The sequence below is a fragment of the Grammomys surdaster genome, unplaced genomic scaffold (assembly GCF_004785775.1).
Source record: "Grammomys surdaster isolate TR1022 unplaced genomic scaffold, NIH_TR_1.0 363, whole genome shotgun sequence".
Classification (NCBI taxonomy): domain Eukaryota; kingdom Metazoa; phylum Chordata; class Mammalia; order Rodentia; family Muridae; genus Grammomys; species Grammomys surdaster.
In genome coordinates this window covers 7,170,476-7,188,819 of record NW_021604782.1, presented here as the reverse complement: position 1 = coordinate 7,188,819, position 18,344 = coordinate 7,170,476, and the positions used below count along the sequence as shown (strand labels likewise).

General features: G+C 49.7%; 1 protein-coding gene across 3 annotated transcripts in view; it reads left to right on the top strand.

The window, feature by feature from the left end:
- The first annotated feature begins 244 nt into the window (after positions 1-244).
- Positions 245-18,344, top strand: part of Ptpn3 (protein tyrosine phosphatase non-receptor type 3) — a 113,396-nt gene continuing 95,296 nt past the window's right edge. The window contains exon 1 of one of the 3 annotated variants that reach the window (XM_028779883.1): positions 245-443. The gene's annotated coding sequence lies outside the window, so the exon portion shown is untranslated. Of the gene's footprint in view, positions 444-671; positions 755-18,344 lie in introns of those variants that run through there. The other 2 variants (XM_028779884.1, XM_028779882.1) reach the window with 2 other exon arrangements.

The following is an 18,344-nucleotide window of genomic DNA, read 5'->3' as shown; positions in this document are numbered from 1 at the left end:
AAGGGCTAATTTAGAAAGGTATCCAGAAAGGTCTCTCTTACGAAAGGTACCTGAAAGGTGAGAGGGCGCAGGGCACCAGCAAAGCAGGGGAAAAGACGTCCTACCCCGAGGGAAAGGCAGTGCAATTGTCTCGAGGCGGGTCAAGTTCAGAGGGTGTGATGGGGAGGAAGGTGCAGTCGGAGCGCAGGAAGGCAGGTGTGGGAGGAGGCGGAAGAGGCCGGCTGGAACGCCCGCCACTAGGGGCCCTGCAGGCTTTGGGAAGGGCTAGCCTGCTTGGTGTCCTAGGACCAGCAAAGGAGCCCCGCGACCCCCAACTCAGGCACGGAGCCGCCAGAGTCAACGCGACCCCCAACTCAGCCACGGAACTCGCTGTCATTTCAGATTCGTTGAGCGCTGAGCTCTTGCCATTCCTAGGCATGCAATCCCGGAAAGCCAGGCACACAGTAGGTGTTCAATAAATGCTAAAGGCACAAATGCCTGCGTGCGTGAGCCAGGGGACCTGGAGATCTGCGGGAGTCCGGCAGGTGGTCCGCGGAGGCCACTGGTAGCGTCCCACGGGCTTGCCCCGAGCCCGCCCCTGTCCGGGTCCCCCGCCCCGCGCGCGGGCCCGTCGCGGCCACAGCCGGGCCGGCGGGAGCCGCCCGCGGGCTGCACTGGGCATGCTCAGACGGCGGCCAGGTCGCGGCGCGAGCGAGCTTCCGTGCCGCCCGCCCGCGCGACCTACCTGGGCGCCCCGCGCCCCCGGATGCTGCAGGTATGGGAGACCGGGTCCTGCGCGGGGAGGGTCGGAGCGCTGGCTGCTGAGATCGCGGACACGCGGGGCTCACCCCACCCCCACCCGGTCCGGGACTCAGCGGACATGCGGGAGGACTAGCGGGAGGGCTGGTAGCCCCAGGTCCCCGCGCCACGTCGGGCATCCGGGGGGCGCAGGCCGGGATCACCTGGCGGGGCTGGGGCGGGGCGCGGACGTGGGCGGCAAAAGACTGGGCGTTCTGAACGCGGCGGCGCGGGCGTGGGCGTGCGCTCAAGTCTGGCCGAGCCCTAGGCTCGGCGCCGAGTTATCCGCAGCCCAGGAGAGGGGGCGCATGGCTGCGGGGATCCAGTTCTCCGCGGTCCCCTAGGCTCAGCCACCCGGGGCGAATTCGCCTCCAGATTGCAAAGATGGCATTTTCTGGGCCTGGCACGAACTCCAGTGCCAAACCAATCCGCCCCGTTCCGCGGGCGACCGGGTTGGCTTCTCTGTTAACTTGCGGGTAACACTGCTGCGTTGTGCGGGGAGAGAGCGCGCCCCGGAAACCCCCGCCCCCGGTTGCTGCCTCCTAAACTTATTACGAACTTGAGTGTTGCCTTTAAAAAATTCATGAGAAGTTAAGATAACTTGACACCTGGTTGTTCCGTGAAGGTACAGGGAACTTGTGGTTGGGAAACGCGAGACCTAGGTTCAGGTTGGGCTCTTCCCCTTGGCCAGCTGGTGACCTTGGACGAGTCGTTTAACCTCTCTGATCCTCCATTTCCTCCCCTGCACGCAGGCAGTAATAATGCCCACCTCGCCTGGTTGGTGGTGGATTAAGTAGGATAAATGGTGTGGAGGTGTTTGGCTCCGTGCCCGGCACAAATAAGCGAGCAGTTGGCGTGATGTGATTTTAATTCAGTTAGAGACCCTCGCGGCTCCCATTTCGTCAGGAAGGTAGAATTAGGCAGTCATTTTCTGGGTCTGTGTTTGTGCCCAGGAGAACGTCTGCTGAGGCTTTGAAAAAGCAACTCAACAGAGCAGTGGTGAGCTGAGAGCCTCTTGTTTAATGGCAGTCTGTGAGTTCAGAAACTCCAGAAGTTGACACTCGAGCCTCACTTTACAGAAAGAACTATTTTTGCAGTCGTCTTGCAAATGTCGAAGCGGATGAATTGGAAAGCCTGGTTGGGAAAAAGATGCCTATGCTGCAAAACTCTCATATACTTAACCTTATGTACTTGGATTGGGGTCTTTTGGCTTCTCACAGCGGGTTTGATCATTCTTTGTGGCCGGTACCCCTTGTGCCTTATAGAATGCCGAACAGCCTCCGTGGTCTCTGCTTAGTAGGTTCCAGTAGCAGTCCGCTTCCAACTGTGCCTACCGGGAATGCCTCTATACAGTGTCTGGGTTGAAGTTCCTCCCCACCCCTCTGACCCCTCTTTCCCCTTTTAGTAGAATTAACTGAGATAGCCTCTGCTTTCTGTGTAACCTAGGCTAAATGAGGACTTCATCTGGAGGTTTTTTTTTTTTTTTTTAATGATAATATCGAAACTCTGCAGTCACTTTGCAGAGCTGTGCTGGGTATATGGACTATCTCATTTCAGTTTTACAGGTCTCCTTCTGAGACTGGTGTCACTCCCATTTTATAGAGGAAGAAATCGAGGCTCTGAGCAGGCAACTGTACCGTCGTGGGTGTGACTGGGATGGAGGAAACCAAATCTTCTGGTTTTGGGGGCAGAGCTTTTTCTTCTGGATAAGACTGCCATGGGTGGTGTAGAAAGACCTTACACAGATGTCTTTCCTGATGATTAAATCAGGATCTAGACTATATTGGAAACTGGAAGCCTTCCTGAGATTGACTAGTTGAAAATTAACAATGGTAAGCTATTTTCTGACTAAAAGTAGGCCATTCTAGTTAAATATTCTAGCATATGAGCTCTCCCATAAATCCCAGCATACAGTTAATGGAATACCAGTCTGCCGAGAATTAGAATAGAATAAAAACATGCCTAATACTCTATATTGATCTGTGTTATCCCTGGTGATTCTTCTCCTCCGTAGACTAGTGTAGGCACATTAGACATGAATGGCAGACTTGAGGTTACTGAGGGCATTTAAAATAGCTGAGGTGTGTCTGTGAGCAAATGTTTCCCCTTGGAAGGTGTGGGGGCTGTGGGTAGGCAAGCATAAATAAGCCAAGGGACCCCCAACCTGGAATCCAGGGATCTTCCATGCAGCTCAGGCCAGATCTGTGATGGACCTTAGTGTGGCTCTGGACCAAGATCTCAGCTCAAAGCCCTCATTTTACCTGATCCCATAGCGAGGGTATGGTAGCTTTAAATATGTTTGTTGAGGTCTCAACTCCTGCCAGCAAGACAAGGTCAGAGACCGATCTTCTCCCAGGAAGAAGTCGGGGTTGTAGGTTGGTCATTGGTCTCAGTCCTAGGATGGTTGTTGCTCTCAGTTTTTGTTGGCTGTGACCTGGAAGTTTAATAGCAGTGTTGTGCCCTCCCCCTCAACACACACCACACATATGTGAGCTAGAAAAGATAGAGTGAGACCAGAGATAAGAGGACTCATTGTGGCTGTCTAAGCTATATACAGGTCTGTGAGTGCAAGAGGCACTGTTTTCTAGAATGGATATAACTTGGCTGGAGGAGCCCAAAGACGTGGCATACACTCTTTCCTTTCAGTTCCCAGGGACTGGTGTGTTGGGAAGCAATCGGTGATTTGTGGTCCCCCCTCTTGACCGTAATTACAGGGCTCACCTTCCTGCATCAGTCAATTCCTGGAAAGCAAAGCCTGGCCCTTTTTCTCTCCTCAGGGCTGGAGTGCTGGTGGGTCTCTTCTCCCTTTCCCTCATACTTCAGGTGAGAGAAGATTGGGTCATGTCCCCATCGCTTTTGTCTGGGCCTAGTGACCTCAGGATCTGATCTCACAGAGGTCTCCATGAAGGCCTCTTTTGACAGAGGAGACGTCATGAAGCTCTTTGTAGTCCCTCGGTGGAAATCCAGAAGTCTTGCATTTATTTCTGGAGTTTCTGCACCCGAAGCCACCTCTACCTCCAGGTTACCTGGTTGTCCCAAGACCCTCCTAAGCGCAGATCCGATAGCAAGTGGAGATTTTTCTGTGAGGTTCTAATATGTGTCAGGCCTCGAGACTAGAAGATGCTGCAGAGCCAGAAGATGCACTGGGCTGTAATCTTGTTCACAGCAGGGTTGCGAAGACCACGTGCACATGCGTATGTGCATCTATCCACCCATCTATCTCCTGAGTGATTGGAAGAAGGATCAAGTTAGATGCAAGTGATGGCAGCCATAGTGGGTGACCAAATACGTGACAAAGGCAGCTTTAGGAGGAAGGTTTTATTTCTCCGCTGCAAGGGCTTTAGTTATTTGGTCAGGTTGAATACACAGGAAGCAGGGAGAGGTCATGGCTCGCTCTCTCTCCGCTCACTTTCTCTCTTTTTTCTTTTATGTAGTCTGGGACCCGGGATCAGGGGATGGTACCACCCACATTGTGAACGGTCTTCCCACCTTAATTTAACCTATCTAGAAAATGCCTGGCAGTCAGGCTTGCCTCCTGTGTGATTCTAGGTCCTTTCAAGTTGAAGGTCCTTATTAAGAAGCAGGGATGGCTGTCAGGAAATATACAGGGAAAGGTATGGCTTAGCACTTGCATTACGCCTCCAAGGTAGTTGGCTTTCGGAGTAATTGGGGTGCTCTCTAGTTGTTGAGTCAGGCAGGCCTCACTCTGTATAGAGCTAACTGCTGGATTTTCTTTCTTGCCTCTGCATTGGAGTACCTTGTGCCAGAGACGCCTCTTGGTGTCTCTTATTCCAAGATAGTATGGCCTTTACTGGCCACAGGATGCTGCCTGAGTCCTCACAGACACCCTCTGACCATATTGCCTACCCAGGAAGGCTGCTTGGAGGGTGGGTGAGGGCTGAGCCTGTCTTCCCTGAGTGTCTCCTTCAGTGGGTGGCGCTCCTACTGGTGTAGACCTGCTGGGCAGCTACCAAATGGAAGATCCCAGGGAGACCTGGTGGCCCTGGGCTTTTTCCCTGGTGCAGGCGCTCTCTGTAAGAGGAGGCCTGGGAGGTGTTTGGATATCGAGAGAGTGGAATTTTTGAGGCAGTTTCATGGTTTATGTGGAAAGTTAGGACACAGGTTGTAGAGCTGGGATAGTTCTGGAAACTGTAAATCCCTGATAAAATGTTGGTTTGCACGTGCTTTAACAAACATGCATGCAGCTTGACTGCAGCTATAAACTTTCAGCACTGAGTCTCTGGTACAGCATCCTTCTCTGCCTCTAATACACAGAAACTCCTCCCACTGAGTCCATTTCACAGATAACACTGAACTAAGCTGAGAGGTGGCAGGTAGAAGGCCCTGCAGTGTGGTGAGGACTTGAATCCGCATCTGTCCCTAAGTGAAGGGAAACCACAGAACTTAGGTCTCTTAAACGCTTTCTTAAGTGAGCTAATGATCCGCTAAAGTCTGGGACAGTCAAAGTGCCCTCCCTTTGGTATGGGAGTCCTGGAGTCACTGCTGAGTAGCTTCCCTGTGGGGGCCTTCTCACAAGTCAAGGCTGTGAGTTCTCTTCCTCAGAACTGAAGAAAAGCTGGATACAGGCTGGAGGGCCTTGCTGGCTGGGTGTTGTGTTTATGAGTGAGATAGGCGTGGGTGTGGGGTGGAGTCCTGGCCTCTGTACCCACCTCCCTTAGATGACTCAGCCGTGAGGGGCAGAACGGAGAGGCAACAGCTCCCCGGCAGCCGTCCCCTGCCCACTCAGCACATGGCTTGACCCCTTCGTACCCACCGCGTTCCCTCCCTGTGTCTGGTTGGCAAATGCATTCGTGTGGTTTGTAGAACATTATGGTGTCAGGGGGCAGGAGAAACACACAGATGGTGCTTCTCCAAGAGGCAGCTGTCACCACAACCACAGTGGCCTCCACAAGTCCTGTCACCCATCCAGTCTATTGCTCCTAGGGTAAGGACAGATCCAAGCTCAGCTCTTCCCTTGGCCCGGATCCACCTACTGTGACCCTGAGCTTCCAGCCCTGCCTCACGGTCCTGCAGCCTGGGACTGACTGGGTTTGCAAATGGCTTCCTTCCACCCAGGTCAGCTCAGCGCCAGAGTGTAACAAGGAATGTTCAGGCTGTCACAGCCTTGCCCTGTTCGCAGTGGCAATTTTATGGTAATTAGCCTAGTTTGTATTAGTACCTGTCTCTCTTATCTGCCCTGGGAGCCCTGCTACAAAGACAGATCTCAGTCCCTCCTTTTGCCTTCCCTCCCTCTCTCTCTTTCTCTAAGCTTTGTTTTTAACTTTATTCTGACCTAATCAGACTTACAGAAAAGTTTCTAGAACAGCTCAGGGAACATCCCCAGCCCTCGTGAGCATTGTAATCTGTCATCTCCCCGTGTGCAGTGTTTTTTCTCAAACCATTGGTGGCCTCTTCCCCTGATGCTTGCTGAAAGCAGTCACAACCTTGGACATTACTGTAGTCCACAACTTATTTTACTTTTTAGTTAGAGTGCAAAGACAGCAGGTCTATAATGTCTCCTTTCACTTGCACTTTGCTCATGTTAATTAACCCTCTCCCAGCCCTCCTGTGCCTCCGCTCCTCTCCTGCTGGTGCCTTCCCCTCTTCTGCTTTCATAGTTTCAGGGGTGTGTGTGTGTGTGTGTGTGTGTGTGTGTGTGTAAAGATTTTCGTATGAGAAAAAAAATATCTGGTACAAATTTTACTTCTTTGATTCTGAGATAGGGTCTTATGGAGGCCCAGCTAACCTCAGGCTAACCTCAGTCTTTATATGCAGTTGAGGGTTACAGGTGAGCCTCCACGTCGTGTTTTTGTGCTGTTAGAACCCAGAGCTTTGTGCTTGCTAGGGAAGTATTCTGCCAAGGGGAGGCCTCGTCCCCATCCCTCTCCTCCACCCCTATAGCTTTTAGACTCATGAAATTAATAGTTATGGTACTGCTGCCTGATCTGTAAACCTTAGCTCACGCCACCTGCCTCTGTAATGTCCTTTGAGGAGCAAACAAAGCCTCTGCTTGAGTGTGGTGTGCTCCAGTTTTTATGTCTCTGCCTTCTGAAGCAGAACAGCTCTCCAGCTTGCCTGTGACCTTGGCATTTTTTGCTCTACACAGGTTGGTCATTTTGTCACCGGTCCTTCAACTTAGGCCTTTCTCGTTCAACTCATGATTGCGTCCCTAGAGCCAGGCACAGCGCCTGGACAGTCCAGGGTGCTCAGTACGTACTTGATGAGTGAGCAGAGTTACATGGTGGCGGAAAGCGAAGCAGGTTTCCTGGCTTTCTGCATCCCCAACCCTTTCCTTGCTGTGAGGGATGCTGGTGCTGTTTGTTGCAATCTTTCTATAAATAGGTTTGAATCTATTTTTATCATAGCCTTACCCCCGAAAAAGGTGAGATAGTGAGCCTACTGTCGGCACAGATGTACCAGGAACCACAATGATGAGTCGATTGGAAAGGCCATCGGAATACTCGCTGAGGAAGGAGATTCACCGTTCAGGTTCCCCTGCCTACAGATAGCCTCCTCCAAGTGCACCTTTGACTCTTTGGCCTTGAGCCTCAAGCATATCGTTCAGAAAGAACACTTTGAGAGTGAGTGGGCATGATTTTAGTAACTGCGTCTGACTGGCAGGCCTGACCTGGAACTACCCTAGGTACATAAGTGCCTGTCTTCAGTTTACCCAAGTCTGACTTTGGGGTTGAGATCAGACCAGCCTAGCAAACCTCCTGGCACTAGAATCCTCCATCTGGGCGAAGATAAAACCCATCGGAGCCCTTGGCACTGCCTAGGGGCCCTACGTGTTCCATGCCACGGTCCTACACTTCTGTGTCTCTGTCCCACTCCCTCAGACCGGTCCTGTCATGGCCTCTTTATGGCCCTTACCTAACTCTGCTCTAACTTCATTCAGGCTCAGGTTGGATGGAGGAACAGGGCGGGTTTATGATGTAAGGCCTCAGGGAGAAGTGTGCCAAGCCTGCTGTCCCTCACTGCCTACACCAAGGGAATTCCCATGGGATTCAGAGGCCAGATGTGTAAACCTGGTAGAGCAGGAAACCACAGTCTCCCTGGATCAGGGTCTTTCCCCCAACCACTCCCAGTTCAGTTCTGTGATGATCAAACCCATTGGCAGAGGCATGCAAGCAGGTGGCATTGGGAACCTAGTCACAAGGGACTGGGTATTCAATGCCCAGTAGGTACAGACTGAGGCTTGAAAAGCAGAGAAACCAGGCAGGAAGCCATCCTGGAAAGATCCTAGTGACTACGTCACTCTAGGTCCATTTATCAGGAAGCCTAGGTTCTCAGGGTCAAATGTGCACTGGGCGGGGGCAGGTCCCTGTGTCCATTCGGTCAGGTCCCTTCCTCTTTTTCTCCCCCTCAAAAACACTAACCAGAACCCCTGGGTTCCGAAGAACTGTGGGATGAAAATGGGAAGTTACACAGCTGTTTTCTGGGAATCTGGCAAGGTGGGCTTCAGAGCATCATTCAGGGAAGCACGATTTGTGACTGTTTGAGATGGTGTCTTCCTCTGTTACCTGGCTGACCTGGAACTCACAGGCTGGCCTTATAGCAGTCCCCTGCTTTAGCCTTCCTAGCTTGGATTAAGAGTATATGCCAGCAGGCCCTGCTCAGTGGGGTGTTTTTATAAACAGGCACCTGTTAGAGAGCCAGGTGATGGAGTGCCCCGGTTCTCAGAACACACAGCATTTGATTGCTGAGCATCAAGAAGGCTTTCTACGTTACTGTTAGGTTTTGCCGTTACTGTTAGGTTTTGCCGTTTAAGAACAAACTTTCTGCCGGGCGGCAGTGGCACAGGCCTTTAAACCCAGAACTTGGAGGCAGAGACAGATGGATCTCTCTGAGTTCGAGGTTAGCCTGGTCTACAGAGTGAGTTCCTGGACAGCCAGGGCTACATAGAGAAACCCTGTGTCAAACAAAACAAAACAATAACAAAACCCTTTCCAGCCAAGCCTGGTGTCACAGGAACATAATCCCAGCTACTCCTGAGGCTGTGGCAGGGGAATCACAAATTCAAGTCCTGCTTGGGCTACAAAGCAAGTTGGAGGTCAGCCTGGGAAAGTTGTTGAGGCTTTGTCTCAAAAGGAAAAAGCACACAAAGAGTACTGCGCCTGTGGCTCAGTGGCAGAGTGACTGTGGAACACCAAGGCCATGGGTTCAAAGCCCAGGATACTACAGAAATGTCAACCAACACAAAACTTGTTAAAAAAAAAAAATGACCAGAGAGACAAAAGCGTTTTGCTTTGAATCTCCTTTTTACAGGACAAGATGTCACAGTGTCAAAACTTCAGGGGACCTGAAAGCAACCTTAGTCCACTTCCGTTTCATAGATGGAGGTCCTAACAAGGTACTTGTTAGGGAAGAAGCATTCCCAGCCCCCAGGTCTTGGGTGTACTTATTAGGTCTGCTCTGGCTGAACGTACCAAACAGGCTGTGTATTTTTATTATTTGTTAATACCCTTTGGCATTTCTCTTACTACACAAATAAGTATGTTGCCTTTAGAGCAGTTTTCTTGTTCTTTTTATACAGAAGGGATTAGGCTGGTGAGGATTTCTTTTTCCATTTTCCTATATAGATTTTAAAGGCCGTACAAACGTTCCGTTCACTCTGTAATCTGTGGTTGTGTTTCTAAAATTCAGAACATCAGAATCCCCTGGAAGAATTGCTAAGACTCGGACTGCCAGGCCACATTCTCTGAGGGCTGCTGGTCTGAGTCAGATCCTTGGTGGGCCAGCGCTTTGTCATCCTTTGCAGAGCTGTGCTAGGGTAGGAGATGGTTGAAGATGACAGCTCAGTCTTTCCAGCCTACTGGCTCTCCCGTGTGGTCCTTCCTTGCTCCGATTGTTTGCCCGTGAAGTTCTTTGCTCCAATTGGTTCACACCCTAGCCTTGACCTCTGCATTCATTCTGTCCAGGACTCCCTCACTCCTCCAGGTCAGTAGCCTACCACTCCTACCTGTCGCTCTGTAATGCTGGAGGCTTTTAAAGGAGCCGCCTCACCTTCCCTGCCTCTCTCCATCTTCCGGCCCTTCTCTCCTTACTTTATGTCCTCCAGTCTGAGAAAAAGAATGTTTCTGGTATGGCCTTAGGCCCTTTCTAACCAATCACCACCTAAAGGAGAAGAGGCCCCACCTACTTCCTGCTAAGTCTCTGTTCTACTCCTCTCTACCACAGAGCACCCTGGAGGGACAGGGAAAGCGGTTCTCACCTCTCAGAACAGGTTTGCCATTCAATTCCAGTTCAGGTTTGTGGTGTTTCTTGGTTTTTTATTTTTCCTATAATGAAGGAAACGGTGTCGTTTTAAAAAATAGTGGTGAAAAATAGTAGAATTCACCCTTTAGCCATTTTAAAGTGCCCAGGTTAGGGGCATTAAATGATAAAACACTTTGCTACTATTGTACAACGGTCACTGCCGTGCACAGAACCCCACATCTCACATTTGGGAATAGACACCCATTAAATGACAGCAGCTGCTTCCTGTGTCCCTCTCTCCGCAGCTCCTACAACTGCCACCCTAATTTCTGTCCACGGATTTGACTGTTCTGAAATACCTCAGCACTGTTCCTTTACGGTCTGGCTGATGTCACTAAGTGTAAGTAAACTTGAGCCAGGCATGGTGACACGTGTCCTTAATCCCCACACTCCAGAGGCAGAGGCAGGTGAATCACTGCTAGTTCAAAGCCAGCCTGGTCTATATAGTGGATTCTAGGCAAGGAAAGGCTACATAGTGAGATCCCATCCTTCAGTTTAAGAACTCTGAAGACACTTTTCCCTGGTCCCCACAACCTGCCCATCATCCCTCACAGATTCTATCTCCACCCCCCCCCACTTCCACCCCTTTCTCAAACCATCTTTCCCCAATACTTTTCTTTTGTATTCTCCCTTTGCCAGTGGTCCCCTGCATATCTTCAGACCACTCCTTACTATTGTCCCTCCCCAGAATGTGTTCCCCTAAAAAAGCATGTACATTAAGCTCACTATCTACAGACTGTGTATGAACTGGTGACATCTGTCCTTGCCTTCTGCCATTTTCCCCTAGCACTTCAAACCATGACTCCAAGCTAGGCCTCTCCAAGTTCCCTTGGAGATGCCAGTTCCTTTGAGCTCTATATTCTTTGTTTCCAGAAAGTTCCTAGAAGATGCTGAGATGTGGTCTACATACCACCAGCAGTGGCACAGGTAGACTCCAGGATACACCTGTGCTTCACAAGGTGCTACAGACTTGTTTTTAGGCTATTTGCAAGAATTCTTGTGTGTGTGTGTGGGGGGGGGTTGTATGTGTATGTGCAAGCATGCATGCATGTGGAGTCCTGAAGTTGATGTCTAATGTCTTCTTCCTCAGTCACTATTTATTGAGGTAGGATCTCATTGAATCCTGGTTACTTAGGACTAATTTGATATGGTGCTTTGAATGAGAATGGCCTTTTGTGGGGGGAGGTCATATGCTTGAATACTTGATTCCCAGTTGGTAGAACTGTTTGGGAAGGATTGTTGTAGAGGTGCCGCTGGGGCAGCCTTCCAGGCTCCAAAAGACTCTTAAGATTTCCAGAGCTCTCTCTGCCTGGTGGTGTTGGATCAGGATGTGAGCTCTCAGCCGTTACTTTGTTTCCATATCATAAATGTCAGCCCTCTGAAATCACAGCTAAATTGAATGGGTTTTGGGTATTTGTTTTGTTTTGTTTGTTTTGGTTCTTTACAACAGGGTGTCTCTGTGTAGCCCTAGCTGTCCTGGAACTCACTCTGTAGACCAGGCTGGCCTCGAATTCAGAGATTCACCTGCCTCTGCCTCCCGAGTGCTGGGATTAAAAGTGCACCACCACCTCCCAGCTTTGAATGCTTTCTTTTGTAAGTGGCCTTGGTTGTGTTTTATGACAACAGTAGAAGGCAGCTCCTGAGGAGGATGCCTGTCTCTACTTCCTGAGTGCTAGAGTGCTCATTATGCCTGCCGAGCTCCTTGTATGGGTTTAGGGATCCTAACTCCAGTCTTCATATCTGTAAATCAAATGCTTTGCCCCCTGAGCCATCTCTTCAGCCCTTGCAAGGATCCTTAATTTTTGTGTTGTAATTTTAACCTTTCTGTCTTATATAAAGTTGATCTTAAAGAATCAGGAAGGCAGATTCCTTGCCACAAGAAATATTAAGAGAAAAGTTTGAAAGACTTTTTTTTCTTACCCATGGGCCTCAGGCATGGAAGGTGTGAAAGGGACCCCTCTGTGGGTGATGGGCTTCTAAGGCTATTGGTGGTAGCAGGAGTGCCCCAGTGCCTCCTGGGAAGAGATGAACGTGGGAAGAAGATTCCAAATGGGAAGACTGCCTGGCAGGGCTGCTCTTCTGGGGAAGATGCTGTCAGTCATGAAGGGGGTGGGGGCAGGCCTTACACTGGGTCTTCTGAAGGGTCCTTCAGACCTGTCTTCTGAGCTTCATGAATCTTTCTAATTGACTCATACCGTATGTTCTGGCAGTTTCCAGAAGCCAGAGAGTGGGGGTACTGGGGGACAGAGGGTTATGGGAGGTTGAGCTTGCAGCAGGTAGGGCTTTGTGCACCTGGGAGTCAGACAGCAACACTGGGGTCTCTGGGAGGGTGGTAAGTTCCTAAGTAGGGATCTTGGGGTTGTTGGGCCAGGAAATGAGATATATAGCAGAGAGGGGCTCCCCAGATTCCACTACCTTCCCGCCCCCCTTCCTCCTGTCTCTGAGGAGTTTCACCACCTGGCCTCCTCTGCTTGCTGAACAACCCTCTTCTCTTCTAAGTCCCAGGCAGATGCTTGTCCCCACTCTTTATGGGGACAAGGAGAATGCACTGTCCTTCCTCAGTGCCAAGCTTTCACTGAGCAGAGTGGGGATGTGCTCGGTAGGCCACTCCGTGTCGTGAGAGTGTCAGCCCTTGTGACCCCCAGCGAGCCCCTAACAGCTGTTCACTGTTCTATGTGTAAGGAATGGCAGTGGCATCCCTCCCTCCCGAGGTCACACGACGATCCCTGATGGCACAGTGACACACATTGATTTCTCTGACTTTGCTTTTCACCGGTTTCCACTTGTGTGAAATTTGTCTCCGGTTTGAACCAGCAGCCTTAGGGATGGAGAGAGCTGCAGTTTGTTCTTGCTGCCTGAGCTGTGGATGGTGACAGCTCCCTGCGATGGCAGCTACCAACAGAGGAGGAAACAGAAGATCTAGGGAGCTGTCCTGGAGGTACCAGCAAAGCCTTTTCGACACCAGTGAGAATAGAGCATGATTGGATTTGTCAGGCCTGGAGTGAGACCCAGAAGTCTTCATTTCTAACAGGCTCCTTCTGATCCTAAACTGTCAGAGACCACGCTTAGCTGTTTAGAAGCTTTGCGGTAGTGAGAATTGTCCGAGAGAGGACAGACAATACTAAACACTAATGTACTATGTATGTACATACCTGACTGTACATACCTAGGTGTACTAACCTGTAAATTAAACACAGGAAGAAATCAAGAACTAAGAATAAAATAGAAAACTGGAACAGTGCACACGGTAATAAAAAGATATTTAGCTAGGTGTGGTGTTTCATGCCTTTGATCCCAGGACTTGGGAGGCAGAGCCAGTCGGATATCTATGAATTCAAGGGCATCCTAGGCTATATGTAGTGAGACACTGTCTCAAAATACGTTAAAATACAAACGGACGTAAGAGTTGGGAAAGGGGTGGTTCACTTGGTAGAATGAGCTAGCATGTCCAAAGCCTGGATTCCATTACCAAGAATACAGCATAAGCTAGAACCTCTGATCCCAACACTCAGGAGGTGGAAGCAAAAAGGACCAGAAGTTCAAGGTCACCATCAGCTACATGGCCAGTTTGAGGCTAGTCTGGGCTACATGAGTCCTTAAAAAACAGACATAAAACTTAGGAATTGAGGCCTTAAAGTATATAACTTGGCCGTGGCCCTGAGGGTACTGGGTTCCTATCTCTGGCACAACAAAAGCACCCTTATGAATTGTTTACTTCTAGAACTTACCATTATGTATTCAGAATTCATTAAATTTTAGGTAACTGAAACTTCTAGAAAGCTATATCCATCCCTTCTGTACGCTTGGCCTGACACTCAGCTCCTTAGTAGGGCAGGTGGACCCGGATCTAGGGTGTGGCAGTGACACTGATGACAGATTAAGTGCAGTTAGAGCCCTGGAAAGCTTTTGAGATTTCAGATTGAAGACGTTGGTTTACATGCATCCTTCAGGGTCACCTCACAGTTAAATTTCTCTTAGAAGGTTCTGTGGTCAGCTCTGGGGGAACACCCCAGAAGCCAGTGACACAGTCCCCTTTCTTTCAGAAGAGGCCTGAGATAGCCCAATACTCACTTCCAACTGCCTGCCTGACAACAAAGAGGGCCTCCTCTGTGTCTGAGGCATTGTAGAGCAGGACACGTGCAGAGTTCAGCAGGGTTCGGCAGATGTGTCTGTCCGGTGCTACCATCAGCTGGGTACCTGAAAACCCAGAGCTGATCAGGGAGAAACTGGGGTATAGAGTCCACAGGTCCTCTCCAGTGAACGCACCAGGGATATAATATACTTGAGGCCTCCAAGTCAGGGCTGGGACTGTGGGACCAGATTAAGGCTTCTCTGAGCGGACTGAGGGTCCACAGCAGGACTGGCAATTTCTGTGGAGACGCCAGCAGTGCATGAGGAAGCCCAGAGCAAATTTTCTTTTCTGCTGCTTGGGAGATAGGCCCCACCCAAGCCTCGGATCCAGACTTCTATGCCTGGGCTTTAGGATGATACACTCAGCACCCCCCTTCCCCCAGAGAACGAGGCCCGTGCACTGCTGTTCTCTGCAGGGTTCCAGCATTTGCTTCAGGCCTAGGGCTGGGAGTGCAGGAGCAGGCCAGGCTGCAGTGGAGCCAGTTTGGGTGAGAGTGTCTGCAGGAGGTCCGGAACTGGCCAAAACACTGCAGGCCCTGAGAGGGTATGGGGGTAGTACCTAAGGCCAGAGCCACCCCTGGAAGAGGAAATTAGGCAGGCAGGTTGCAAAATGGAAGGAAGGTAGGAGGTGTCAAGCAGGGGAGGGAGGATTAAGGTCTTAATCCGTGGGCACCATAAAGCCTCAGGTGACTGCATTTCTTTGCAAAAACCTCTCTGCTTGGTTTTCTTGAAGTTCATCACACCACAGATGTGGCTTTTAAAAACCTAATACTTTGTTTTTCACATTATAACATTTCTTGCTGTTTTGGCCTGTCGTTTTGAGACAGGGTCTCATGTAGCCCAGGATAACCCAAGATTCTGTGTGTAGCTGAAGGTGAACTTTAACCCCTGACCCTTATGACACTCTATTTCCCAAATGTTGGGAGAACGGGCATGTGCCCTGGCCATCACTACCATCATCATACTGGTTCATACTGTGACATTTTCATGGCTGTCTTGTGGCTATTTTGTTCCACACTTAAGTGGCCCCCAAAAGTTGGCAGTTGGCCCTTCAATTTTTTTTTTTTTCAGTGTGGCAGATGCCACCAGGAGGAAGAACTTTGCAGCTACAACCTTTTTCACTTGTCTAAATGTTTCCTGGCAGTAGGCTCCTGGGAATCATTGTCCATAACCACCTTCTGGCTCCATTGGAATATGTTAAGGCTAACAGCCCCTTTTTCACAGTGTGAGCACAAGCCCCCGTGGGTGAGATGGCCTCTTACTCATTCCCATGTGCATCTCACAAACACCTATTACGGGTAGAGATTCCATCTCTTGTGGCTAAGTCAGTTGCCACCCACATGTTGAGCTTGACTGACAGATGTAGGAGTGTTGGATGACATGTGGTGTCCCTGCCCTCTTTGACCTTGGTACAGCTCAGGGGTCTCAGACAGCCTGCAGGTCCAAAAGTAAGTGTGGCTGCAGAGGCACATAGGGAACCGTCTAGAAAACCTCTGATGTTTAGTGGGATCGTACAGACTTGAGTGTGCTGTTTGTCTTCCATCCACTTACTCACATGGTCAGGAGAAAAGTGGGATTCTGGGTGTAAGGAATGACGTGAAAGGCCATATCAATAAAGTAAAATGTGAGCAGACACTCGAGGGAAGGGAGAGAGCCAAATATCTAAAGGGTGTCACGAAGAGGGAACAGCAGGTACGAACCCCGGAGGTAGAATAAGCCTGACACAAGCTGGGAACAGTCAAGGGAGCTTGAAAGCTAAGGGAGGTCTGAAAGCTGGGGTCAGAACAATGCCACGGATCTTTCTATGTCGGTGAACACCTCGAACCAGACTATGCTCGCTACTGGGTAAGGCCTCGGGAGTTGAAGCCCAGGCTGTGGGAAGGTCCTGTCTCAGTTCCTCATCCATGTGACAAGGACCCGAGACAGGAAGCTGGTCAGAATAGGCTGAGCATCCCAGGGCTGGGACACTTGGTCTTGTCATTCCTTAGGGGTGTTTAGTTGATTCTGTGTCATTTTAGGCTAGCCAGTGTGTTTGTGTGTGTGTGTGTGTAAACACCATGGTTTATTCACAAACATTTAGTCTTTAATCTGTTTAGTTGTTCAGATTTAGTATTTCCCTGCTGTGGGTGGTCCCATAGCAGTCAGGAGCATCAGGTGGATGGTTCAGGTATGCATGCTCTGTGATGGTTTTTCTACTCACAGTGGCTTCCTCACAGTGATTGGGTAGTTATTGACTGGGGGGCTGATCTTTTCCAGCCCCGTGTGTTAACTCTGTTTCATCCCCTATCCAGAAAATCAACTGGAAATATGTTGAAGACCTAAGTATAAAAGCTAAAGCCACAAAACCTCTTAGAGAAAGCCATAGGGATCAGTCTTCATTGCCTTGGATTTACCAGTGGGTTCTCGGCATGTGATACCAAAATCCTAAACCACAAAGGAAAAGAAGCACATTGAGTTCCATTGAAATGAATGTCGGTGCATCCAAGCAAGTGATGGCAGTCTATAGAACAGGAGAAAGTGTTTTAGAATCATAAGCTCATACAAATTTAATATTAGGAACTTGTTCCTAAAGCTGGGGGCTAGGGAGATGGCTCAGTGGTCAAGAACACTTCCTTCTCATCCAGGGGGACCCAAGTTCCCGTCTTAGCACCCATATTAGAAGCAGGTCCTAACAACCAGGGCATTCTATACCCTCCTTGGCTTCCGTGGACACTGCAGTCATAAACCAAGCTCACACAGAGACACATATGCTTAAAAATCAGTCCTTAGAAAAATGTCCTAAAATTTGCCAGCTCTAATCTTGACAAGTTCGCTTCAGTAGTGAGCAGAGGACTTGAATGGAGCAAGGTGGGTGGCCAATACGCATTGCATGAAGGGACTCATTCATTGTTGTTAGTCATTATGATTGGGAAAATCCAAGGCATGAAATACTACTGTATGCCCAGGAGAATGGTCGTCGTAACCAGAGGAAAAGGGAGGGGGAACACCCAAGTGTTAGCGGGGATAGGAAACACATAGTTGGTAGGCTCTCTAGGAAGGTTCAGTGGGTCTTTTCTCTTAGAGTTACTATCGCTGTGATGAAACACCACAAGCAAAGGCAGCTTGGGGGAGGAAAAGTTTTATTTCTATTACACTTCCACATTGAAATCCATCACTGAAGGAAGCCAGGACAAGGCAGAGACCTGGAGGCAGGCGCTGGTGCAGAGACCAAGGAAAGGTGCTGCTTACCTGCTTGCTCAGCCAGCTTGCTCGCTTTCCTCCTTCCTCCCTCCTTCCCTCCCTCCCCCCCCCCCTCTGGTTTGTGCCTGTCCCTTTTCCATCCTTCCTCTTTTTTCCTTTACTTCCTTTTTTTTTTTGGGGGGGGGTTCAAGACAAAAAGGTTTCCCTGTGTACTCTTCTCTGTCCTGGAACTTGCTTGGCAGACCAGGCTGGTGTGGAACTTAACAGAGACCCACCTGCCTCTGCCCTGCGTCCTGAGTGCATTTGCCTTGCCTCATGAGTTCAGTTCTGGGATTAAAGGCCTTTGACACTACTGCCCAGCTCTGATTTCTTAATAGACCCTAGAACCATCCCAGAGATAGTACCACCCACAATAGGCTGGGCCTGCCCCTAGTCAATCGCTAATTGAGAAAATGCTCTACAGCTTGCCTACAGCCAGATTTTATGGAGGCTTTTTTTTTTAAGTTGAGGCTTCCTCCTCACTGATGACTCTAGCTTGTATAATGTTGACATAAAACTAGCCAGTACATCTTGGGAAGGGTAGATATGGAATTCCCATATAACCTAACAGTCTGTCCTTAGGCATTGAACAGAAAAAAATATCCACTGGATTTGTTGTTGTTTTAAGACAGAGTTTCTCTGGGTAGCCATGCCCGCCCGGAACTCTCTCTGTAGAACAGGCTGGCCTCAAACTCAGAGATCCACATGTCTCTGCCTCCTGAGTGCTGGGACTAAAGGTGTGGACCACTATGCTAGTTCCAAATGGATTCTTGCACACTCAAGTCGATTGCATCACTAGGCACAACTGACAGCAACTGAATCCAAGTGAATGAAAGCCCATGGGAAAATGAGTCGAGCTAAGGGAAATGAATGTTGGGTAGTCTTGACAAGGAGAGAAGCTGTCATACACGCTGAAACATAGAAGGACATAGAGAATATGCTGAAGAACAGTCAGCCAG